The sequence below is a fragment of the Apodemus sylvaticus genome, chromosome 3, assembly GCF_947179515.1.
Source record: "Apodemus sylvaticus chromosome 3, mApoSyl1.1, whole genome shotgun sequence".
Classification (NCBI taxonomy): domain Eukaryota; kingdom Metazoa; phylum Chordata; class Mammalia; order Rodentia; family Muridae; genus Apodemus; species Apodemus sylvaticus.
The window spans coordinates 82057085-82067590 of NC_067474.1; the positions used below are offsets into that span (position 1 = coordinate 82057085).

General features: G+C 40.2%; 1 pseudogene; it reads right to left on the reverse strand.

Moving 5' to 3' along the window:
• Positions 1-2846: 2846 nt before the first annotated feature.
• LOC127680265 (tubulin beta chain-like) lies at positions 2847-3970 on the reverse strand (annotated as a pseudogene).
• Positions 3971-10506: the final 6536 nt, after the last annotated feature.

Below are 10506 nucleotides of genomic sequence, written 5' to 3' on the forward strand. Positions count from 1 at the left end.
AGAAAAGCTATGTTTAAAAGGTTATTTCCCTAAGAGACAGACAGACTTATGTCAAAAATAGAAGCTTTTTAGGCTTGCATACTTCCCTTGGCTACCAGGGGAAGCTGTATTCCACCCAGGGGAGAAGATTAAAAGCTGCTTTGTTATTATACACATTTCATCATAAAGCTCAGGGTACCAAGCAAAGAGAAGAGTCAGGAGTCCAATCCAATAGCACTGTGGCTGAACCCAAGGAAGGTTTCAGGAGAACCATGTGGAACTATTAAAAAGAATACACAGCTGCACCTCCCACTGAGAATTCACTGTGTACCAGGTGCTCTGCTGAGATCTTTGTGCAGTGTACCCTTTAATCCTCACCAAATCTGTACTGACAGCCTCTGGTTCTACTCTGAGTTCAACATCTAACTGCACCACCATGTGTCTACAAGGTGCAAGGCTCAGTATGTAGTCCCAGACTTTTCCTGCTCATCACTGGTAACAGGCATAATGCTCTTACATACTACATAGAGTTTGGAGGAAGAACAACTAATGGATTCTTATTATACACATAATATTCAAATCATACATAAACCATAGCATAGAAAGTGTAAGCAACCTGCCCATATTGTGCAGTGAAGAAGGGATTTCAAATAAGTACTGTGTGACCACTCAATATGATTCAGTCAAATCACTCTTAGCTAACAAGATGACTCATTCAATAATTGGTGAAAGACACTGTGCCACGGTGTGTGAGTCTTGAGGACACTACAACTTAGGGATGTAAGATCCTTGGGCTAAAGGAATTTTTCTAGAACATTGTGGCAATAATTAACTAAAATTTCTAATTGTTAAGAAATATATAATATCATAATGGAGTTGAAAAGAAATTTAAAACCAAAAGAAAGACCAAGAAGACTAAGTGTATGCACTCCCCACACTACTCTCTCTCTTTCTCTCTCTCTCTCTCTCTTTCTCTCTCTCTCACTTGCACTCACTCGCACTTGCACATGTGCACACACACACACAATCAAAAATAAACACACCAGTGCCATGGAAGAGACACAAAGGGAGTAAGTTCAATGGATTACATTAATGTCGATACTCTAGTTACAATTTTATACTATTATTTTGTAGGCATTACCCATGTAGAAACTGAGAACAATTTTCAGAGGATGTCCTCACATTATTTCTTATAAGTTTTAGTAATCTTTAATTATGACAATAAAATGCAATTAAAACTCAACAAGAAATAAAGATTCCAATGGAAAGGTGAACCAAGTATACAAACAGGCAATTTGTGGAAGAGAAAACACAAATGCCCAATAAACACTTGTAGAGATGATTGAACTAAAACAGTAAGGTGGCACTTCACACCAGGTTAATTGCTAGGTTGATTTTTTTTTTTACAAGTATTATAACACAACATACTGGCAAGGATATAACGGCAAGGAATCCACTCACTGGTATTGAGAATACAAATTGGCATGAGCACTGGGGAAAACAATTTGGCATCATTTAGCAAGCAACAGCTGTGCACATCCTCTCAGCAACACTGCTTCTAGGTTGATGTCCTAAAAATATGTGTGCCTAAATGTACGTGTACATAGTATGTATGCACAAAGTGACACAAAGGCAAATAGTATAGCTAAACTGCAGATGATTCTTCAACAGACTTGACTGACTTGATAAGGCTGAAGTGCAAAAAAAAAAAAATTAAAATTTCTAAAATAACAGACCTCTGACCTCCATGCATCTGCAGAGCTAAACGTAACCACAAAATCATAAAATGTTGCTTTGGAAAAAGTTTCCAAATAATATGTTATAATCATGTTTATTTAAAGGTATGAGTCCTCCAACCCATATTATATGTTGCTATAATGTTAAAATATATATTATGTTGCTATATATGCTATCATATGTTAGAAATGACATAAGCATTCAAACACATGAATATATGTATATATACATATATATGTGTGTGGTTGTATAAATATATAATATGTATTATTTATATATAATATAAATATATAATATAAATATATAATATATAATATAATGTATCATATATAATATATGATATACAATATATGATATATAATATATAATATGATATAATAAATATATATGGCATACAGAGAAGGATGGGTCCTCTTGGCCAGAGACTTGAGGAAAAGTACCTGGGGCATTTTATTTCTTTAAAGAAGACATGTATGATGAAAATACATACATAAACACATGCATTTATACACACACACACACACACACACACATATATATATATATATATATATATATATATACACACACACATATAATGTCCTATGGAAATAAGGATGCAGCAGTCATCTCTTTTTATATTAGTGCGTAGGGGGTATGCCATAATTTAAAAATAAGAACAATGACTGTGAGAGCATGTAACTTTTGTTCTAGCGATTCCACTTTGCGGAATTTAGGTGACAGATAATTCATTCATATTCATGAACAAATATTTATATTGTAACATTGTAATATCAAAAGCCAGAAAAGAACCTAAAAGTCCCAATGAAAGTGACTATACAAATTATACAGCTTGCACAAACCTGAATGCCACATATCCATTACAAAGGATTACACAGCTTTATCAATGCTAACAGGAGGTCATGTCTAATATACATTTTTTGAGGCATACCATGAATAATACTGCACACTATGCTCCTTTGTGTATTGAGGCATGTGTGCATATGCATGGTTTTAAAAGATTCTGGTTTTTTGTTTAAAAACAAAACAAAAAACCTTTCTTATACATGCTACAATGTGCTGTGGAGTAGCTCCCAAAACCTCAGTCATCAGCTTGACACTGGAGAACCGGAAACTTTAATAGGTACAGTCTAGAGGGAGAACTTTGGATGAGTAGGATGAATGCCTTTAAGGGTAAGAGTTGGGATGTCTCAGACAGCTGTCTTGACGTTGTTGGGGGTCCAGTCCACGAAGTAGCTGCTATTCTTATTCTGCACATTGAGCATCTGCTCATCCACCTCCTTCATGGGCATCTGTCCACAGAAGACAGCCGCAACTGTGAGGTACCGGCCGTGGCGCGGGTCACAGGCAGCCATCATGTTCTTGGCGTCGAAGACCTGCTGGGTAAGTTCAGGCACAGTGAGGGCCCAGTACTGCTGGCTTCCACGGCTGGTGAGAGGGGCAAAACCAGGCATATAGAAGTGGAGACGTGGGAACGGCACCATGTTGACAGCCAGCTTTCGAAGGTCAGCGTTAAGCTGGCCTGGGAAACGGAGGCAGCCATCTCATGGTGGCTGAGATGAGATGGTTCAGATCTTCGTAGGTTGGTGTGGTGAGCTTGAGGGTACGGAAGCAGATGTCGTAGAAGGCCTCCTTGTTGATGCAGTAAGTCTCATCCGTGTCCTCCACCAACTGATGGAGAGACAGGGTGGCATTGTAGAGCTCAACCATGGTATAAGACACTTGGGGTGAGGGCACCACTCTGAAGGTATTCATGATGCGGTCAGGATATTCTTCTCGGATCTTGCTGATGAGCAGGGTGCCCATGCCAGAACCAGTGCCTCCACCCAGTGAGTGGGTCAGCTGAAAGCCTTGCAGGCAGTCACAGCTCTGCCTCCTTCCGCCCCACCATACCACATCCAAGACAGAGTCAACCAGCTCAGCTCCTTCTGTGTAACGGCCCTTAACCCAGTTGTTGCCTGCCTCAGACTGACCAAAAACAAAGTTGTCGGGTCTGAAGATCTGACCAAAAGGACCTGCGCCAACAGAGTCCATAGTCCCGGGTTCTAGATCCACCAAGATAGCTCGAGGGACATACTTGCCACCTGTGACTTCATTGCACACACAGAGAGATTCGGTCCAGCTGTAGGTAGCTGTCCCCGTGGTAGGTACCGATGGGATCTATGTAGTGTTCGTCGTTGCTTATGACCTCCCTGAATTTAGCACCAATCTGGTTGCCACACTGTCTGGCCTGGATGTGCACAATTTCCCTCATGGCTACGGTTTACTGTAATAAAATGTTTTGATAGTTCCAATGTAAGTACCGAGCAAAAAAGATAATTAGGTTTTTTTTTTTTCTTCTGGGCCAGTTTCAGACTTAAAGGATGGAACGGAGCACCGGAGGCTGCAGCAGTGAGATGCGAACAAGACCACAGGAAGCCGTGGCCTCAAGATGGCAGTCGCCTTCACTGGAAATAGTATGGCCATCCAGGAGCTCTTCAAGCGCAACTCTTTTTTACAGCGATGTTCGGCAGGAAGACTTTCCTCCACTGGTACACAGGTGAGGGCATGGACGAGATGGTGTTCACCGAAGCTGAGAGCAACATGAACGACCTCGTCTCTGAGTACCAGCAGTATTAGGATGGAAGAAGAGGATTTCAGTGAGGAGGCTGAAGAGGCCAAAGGCAGAGAGAGCCCTGCATCACCTCGGGCTGCTTAGCTCCCTTCGCTTTCTCCAATTGCCCTCTTTGTCCTCCAGTTTCTTTCTGTTGCCTCCGTCCTGTTTTTGTTTCATTTTGTTTTCTCATGGGGGGTGGTGGCAAATAGTGCCTGGCACGTGGGAGGTACTCAATATTTGTTTGTGGGAAAAAAGAAAAAGGGTAAGAGTTGGAACTGTTCTTACTCTGGCCCCTCCCCTGCCCTTTCCTCTCCTCTCCATCCTTTCCCTTCGCACCCATCAGCCTCTGAACTGCAACAAAGTAAGCACTCTTCACCACATGCTGCCCCCCACCAAGATGTTCCACCTTGCCATGCAGGCAACTAACTGTGGATGGAAACCCCTGAACCCCAATCATTCTTTTCTCTGTATCAGTTGTTTGTCCCAGGTGTTGTATCAGTGATGGAAAGCTGACGAATATGAAACAGAGCCACTTACAAAACAAAGTGATGGCTGGGCGGTGGTGGCTCAGGCCTGTAAACCCAGCACTGTGGGAGGCAGAGGCAGACAGATTTCTGAGTTCGAGGCCAGCCTGGTCTACAGCGTGAGGTCCAGGACAGCCAGGGCTATACAGAGAAACCCTGTCTGGAAAACAAAATCAAATCCAGAAAAAAAAAAAGTGATGAAGAATAGGCTGAAGGAAAAGAGAAGGTTTTTGTATAGTCACATTTTCTGGTTGAAACTTTGTTTTACCAAGTATATTTTCATGATTCAATTTTTAAAAATACTTTAAGCAAACAGAACTAAATTGCAGTGACAGATTCTAAAACAATCTCCTATTAACAAAACCGTATGTTACCCAAATAATCCAATTTTATATATCATAATTGAATCTACCTTTGTTCAAGTAGTATTTAATCTCTTGAGCTTAAATAAACCACTCATGAACTACCTACTACATAATAAGTCCTGGTTGTGCAGAGACACAACTACCTGGCTTCCCTGAGGGTTTCGGGTGTGGGGAACAATGGTCTAGGAGCAGTAGGTAACTTAAAGGGGAATCCAGGTGTCCATCATTATCCAGGATAATGGATACGGAAAATATGGTATATACACACAACAGAGTTTTATTCATCTGTAAAGGAGAATGGAATTACAGCATGTACAGGAAAATTGGTGGAATCAGAGGTCATTCTGTTAAGTGAAATAAGTCAGTCTAAAGAAGACAAATATCATATGTTTTGTTTCTTGTATGGAAGCTGGGAGGAGAGAAGGACCTGAAACTAAGTGAGGAGATACTAGAGATACAGATGAGTAGTGGACTGGAAAATAGAAATGGGAGACAAAAGAAAGAATAATGAATGAATATGACTTAATTATGTCATATGTATGTATGAAAATGTCATAGTGAAATTTCTTTGTACAATTAATAACATACGAGGATTCAAACTTTGAGCAAAAAGAAGTAGCTAATGAAAAGAATGAGAGAAGTTCATCCCTGCCACACATGGCCTGTGTCTGTTTATCTGTCCTCTCCTTCTGGAATCCATTATGTGAGACTGGAAGAGTGACCTTTGTCACGTATATAACCTTCATATAACAGGATCAGCTGAAGGGTGGAAGGCAGGGCAAATTCTAAGAACTTAAATTAGGTACTGACTCTCTGACCTTTGACCCAGATTCCACTAGTGGAATTCCGGAGCAGTAGCTGGGAGGTCAAGTGATGAGAAAACAACCATCTGGCAGAAAGAGAAAGAACTAACTGGAAATGGCTTTAGCTTTTGGAACTACCCTAGTGACACCCCCTCCAGCAAGGCCACCTTTTCCAAGAAGGCCATGCCTGATCATACTTTGGGAAACAGTTCTACCTACTAGGGACCAAGCATTCCAATAGATGGGCCTATGGAGGCCACTCTCATTCAATCACATTACCTGTACCACAGAAATAATGCTTCCGTTGTAAAGTCATAATAATAATTAGATGAGACAGTGATGGTCAAAGACTACAACACCATGACTGGATTATAGTCAGCAGACTCTTCTTTCTTTTGCCTGTGTCCAGTGGGTGCTAATGGAATATAGTGAGGTATGAAGCAGAGGTTTTAGAGCAGGTCTTATACTTCATCAATTATTTTGAGTGGAAGACTAGTATTTTATTTTTATTTTGGTTTGTGTTATTTTTTTTTATTCCCATAACATTGCAGACCAGTATTTTTTTAAGCTCAATAAAAATGAATTGCTATAAAAGTGAAATAAAAATATAACATTCTAGACCTAAATGTCTACTATTAGAGTCAACTGATTTACCAAATTGCTATAAAAGTTATTTCGTTCCAATTTTGGTTATACTCCTGGACTAGTAGCACACAGTCATGTCTGACTCTGGTCTACTGACCATGCCCATAGGGGTGACTTTATCATTCACGAATTCCAGCTAAGGCTCCAATACCAAGAACAAACAACCAGGAGCAAACATCCTAGACTTAGATGTTGCCCCACTCCTGCAAAGGACTTTTGGAAGACTATAAGTCACCATGAACCAACTCCATAATTATACCACCTCTAACCTAAAGCTAGTCCAGTTTGTATTACATTGGTATACACTATTCCATGACTTATAAATCATTATTTTTATTTTCTCTCATGGTTCCTAAGAATCATGAATTCAGAAAACTTTCATGGGTTCAAATCTCTTTTGTAGCAATTGACTCATAACTTGGACTAGAGCAGATAACAGGTCATAAGACACATTTTTCCATTCTCATATATAGATATGGACTATATGGGTTTCTTCTAAGACTAGAGCCATCAGACTGCTAGCCTGCTCAAATAAAGATCAAGACCCCAGTCCAAGCTTTCAAGAAGCTGAGTACAGACTGGACATAGCATCATTTCCGCCACAGAATGTCAATTGTAAACCCATGACAATGATCCCAGAGTCATAGGAAGCCCTATATCTTAAAGGAAGAATAGATGATTCTAGAACTTAGATAATATGTGACATCAGAAATAGAATTAAAAATAATTTTTGGAACATACAATCTTTTACCAAAGACCATATGGAACAGTAAGAAAAAATTCTTCCAATGAGCTGAGAACCTCTGTCTAGAAGATGAAATGAAAGACTTCCATAGAGATGGCACAGGGAAGAAGGGGCAGTCTCATCAACTCATGGTGATGGATAATAATATTCTGCAAGAGAAGGCTGAAAGCAATGTACCAAGGACAGGGGTTGGGGTGGGAGTGGGGGATAGAAAAGTAGACTTGTACCAGGATTTTCATTGCGTCCTAGATAGACAGCCTATGGCAGTGGGAGCCACGAGGGGTCAATTTCCAGCAGTACTGATTCTGAAAGCCTAGCAAAACTTCAATCTTCCTGAATCTTTACACTCCTGGGCCTGACTCCATCATGGCAGAACAGAGAGGTGGAAGAAAAGATGAGAAGGAGTGAGTGAGCCAATTAACATTACCACTCCCTCCCTTACCACAAATGAGGATTGTACTGAGGGAGAAAAAAAGTAGTAGTGTGTACATATGGCTACAGGTGCCCATAGAGGACATCAGATCCTCTGGAGCAGGAATTACAGGTGGTTGTAAGCCACCCTATTCATTTGTTGGGAATCTAACTCAAGAGTAATAGGCTCTTAACCACTGAGCCACTGTCCCATCCCCTAAACTAGACCTTTTCACCTCTGAATCTAGACCTGTTGCACATTTAAAAGTGATTAAATAATGATAATATGTCTACCCTGGCCAATTACTTATAATAAATGTCATCTATGGTAAGATGTTAGAGGTATTGGAAGCTGAGAAAACTATTGTCCTCTAGAATTTTCTGTAAACCAAAAAAGTAAAGTCAAGCTTTAAATGCACTCAAATATGTTTGAAAATCAACAGCATCATCTGGAACTCCTTGAAGAAGTGAAGGAGGTGAGAGGTTGCATAACACATGCAAAGATATTGGAAGGAGAAGAAAATAACTGGCTCATGATTGTAACCCGAAGGTCAGGACATTCAATAATAGTTTATCTCCATGGATTCTTACAGACAGGAAGAGTTTAAAAGTATGAAAACATTGACCTCTCTTTTTTTTTGTCCTAAGCCAAATGTCCTAGTGTATCAGCTTCCCTCCTATTTCAAGCATTATAGAGAGATGACTGATCTCTGGATAAGATGATCTGTGCAGTTTGCTGCCCCAGCCTGGTTTATTCCTGACACCAGACTCTTCCTGCTCCTTCATGAAGATATACATTACAGTCCAGATGACCCAAGTAGAAAGAATTTTAACCCCCATCCCATTCTTCAGGGAAGATGAGACTGGGCACACATCTAGCCAATCCTTTGGGTCGTTGCAATTATTTAAGGAATGGAAACATGACCCAAATATGTCCTGTCAGTCTCAGCACCTGGAATTAGAAGGAGAAGCTGTTTTTCTGCTACATGGCTAAGAAAGAACCATCACATTGTTAGGTCTGCTCCATAGAAAGACCACCCCACACCTCAGGAATGAAACAAATATGACAAGAAGCAGAAAAAGAGTCCCTGAGACATCATGTGGTTCTATATCAGTGTACTACAAGGACTCATAGAACCTCTCAGTTATGTGGCACAATAATTTCTTTCTTTCTTTCTTTCTTTCTTTCTTTCTTTCTTTATTTATTTATTTATTTCTTCATCCCTTCCTTCCTTCCCTCGTTCTTTCATTTCTTCCTTCCTTTTTTCACTTAACCTCATGTGAATTTTATTTCTTGCAGGGAAAAGAATACTGATAAATTCTGTGAATGTTCCTCCCTAGAGTCACTCAGTTGAGGAGATAAATATCAAATTTATTTTTATCTAGTGTTACCTGTACATTGGAATGTGACCAATATGGCAGATGAACCTGTTAGCCCTGGTGATACAGTCCTGGGGATGTCTTCATTCTGAGAGCATAAAGCTATTCACATGGTTGCTTCTCAGTCTAGAGACAGTCAGCATCCAGTGTCCATCTCCGTACACCTAGACCTAAGGCTGCTTTTGTTGTTCTTATACTAAAGCTAAAATGAATAACAAGAACTTCAGGAAATTCCCAATGCATTTGAAAGCAGTAGTGAGTGGTACTGATCCTCTAAAGCTTTTGAGCACAAGGTGAAAGAGGAACACTGCACTTCCTACAGCGGTGTAATAAACGCCTACCATGGGCTCCCCAGGTTCCCTAAGTCTATCCTAGATGACCTTCTGTTGGAAACACAGAGTCTGCCATCAAACACTGGCTCCTCCCTCCTGAGACCCAACATTGACTTCTGTCCTAAACTTCCTCTTAGAACTTCTCCCATCACTTATAAACCTTGATTTGATTCTGACTGTGGCTTTGTTTACTCAGGAACAGACAGAGGTTTGTGGCAGATCAGAAACCTACATATTAACTTTATCCAATCTCTTTATATGAAATCTGGATAAATAAGAAAATAAGTATTTATAAAATAAAATTAATAATTTGATAGATACTGCAAGGAAAAAAAGATGCTCCAAGTTCCTGAGACAAGGAAGAGTGCTTTAAATTCATTCAATGGAGTTGGAGGAAGATATCTCCAAAGAGGAAATATCTCCAAAGAGGAGATATTTGAGTTAAATCTTGCAATAGGAGGATGTTTTGGAACAGGTAAACACTAGATAAAAATATGACATTCAGAAAGAAGGGCACATGCTGAATGCAATAACTTGGAAAGTTTATGTGAGAAGCAGTTTTAAGAAATTACCTGGGGCCAGCAGTGAGATGAGAGGACATTAAGTCTGTCTGGTAAAATTAGCACAATCTTAATCTGGAAGGTGGTCACAGATGTGAGGAAACCGATGGACTACATCCAATAAAGGAAAGAGCCATTCATAGCATTGAAGTAGGACAGTGGCACTGTTCTGATTTTGTTTAGAAAGATCAGGTTGGTCATCAGTTTGGTAGAGAAATAGAAAGGCTGATGGAAAGTGGAGCAGTCTGATGGTTCAGGCTAGGAATGAATGTGATATGTGTTGGGACTGAGGTGGAAAATGGAGACACAGTTCTGAAGCTTGTGGCCCCTGGATGTTGAAGGAGAGAAAGGAAGACATAGTTAGCCTCCCCTAACTATGGTGTGAATTCTTTGATGGCAAGACTCTTTGATGGCTTTCCTGTGAATTCC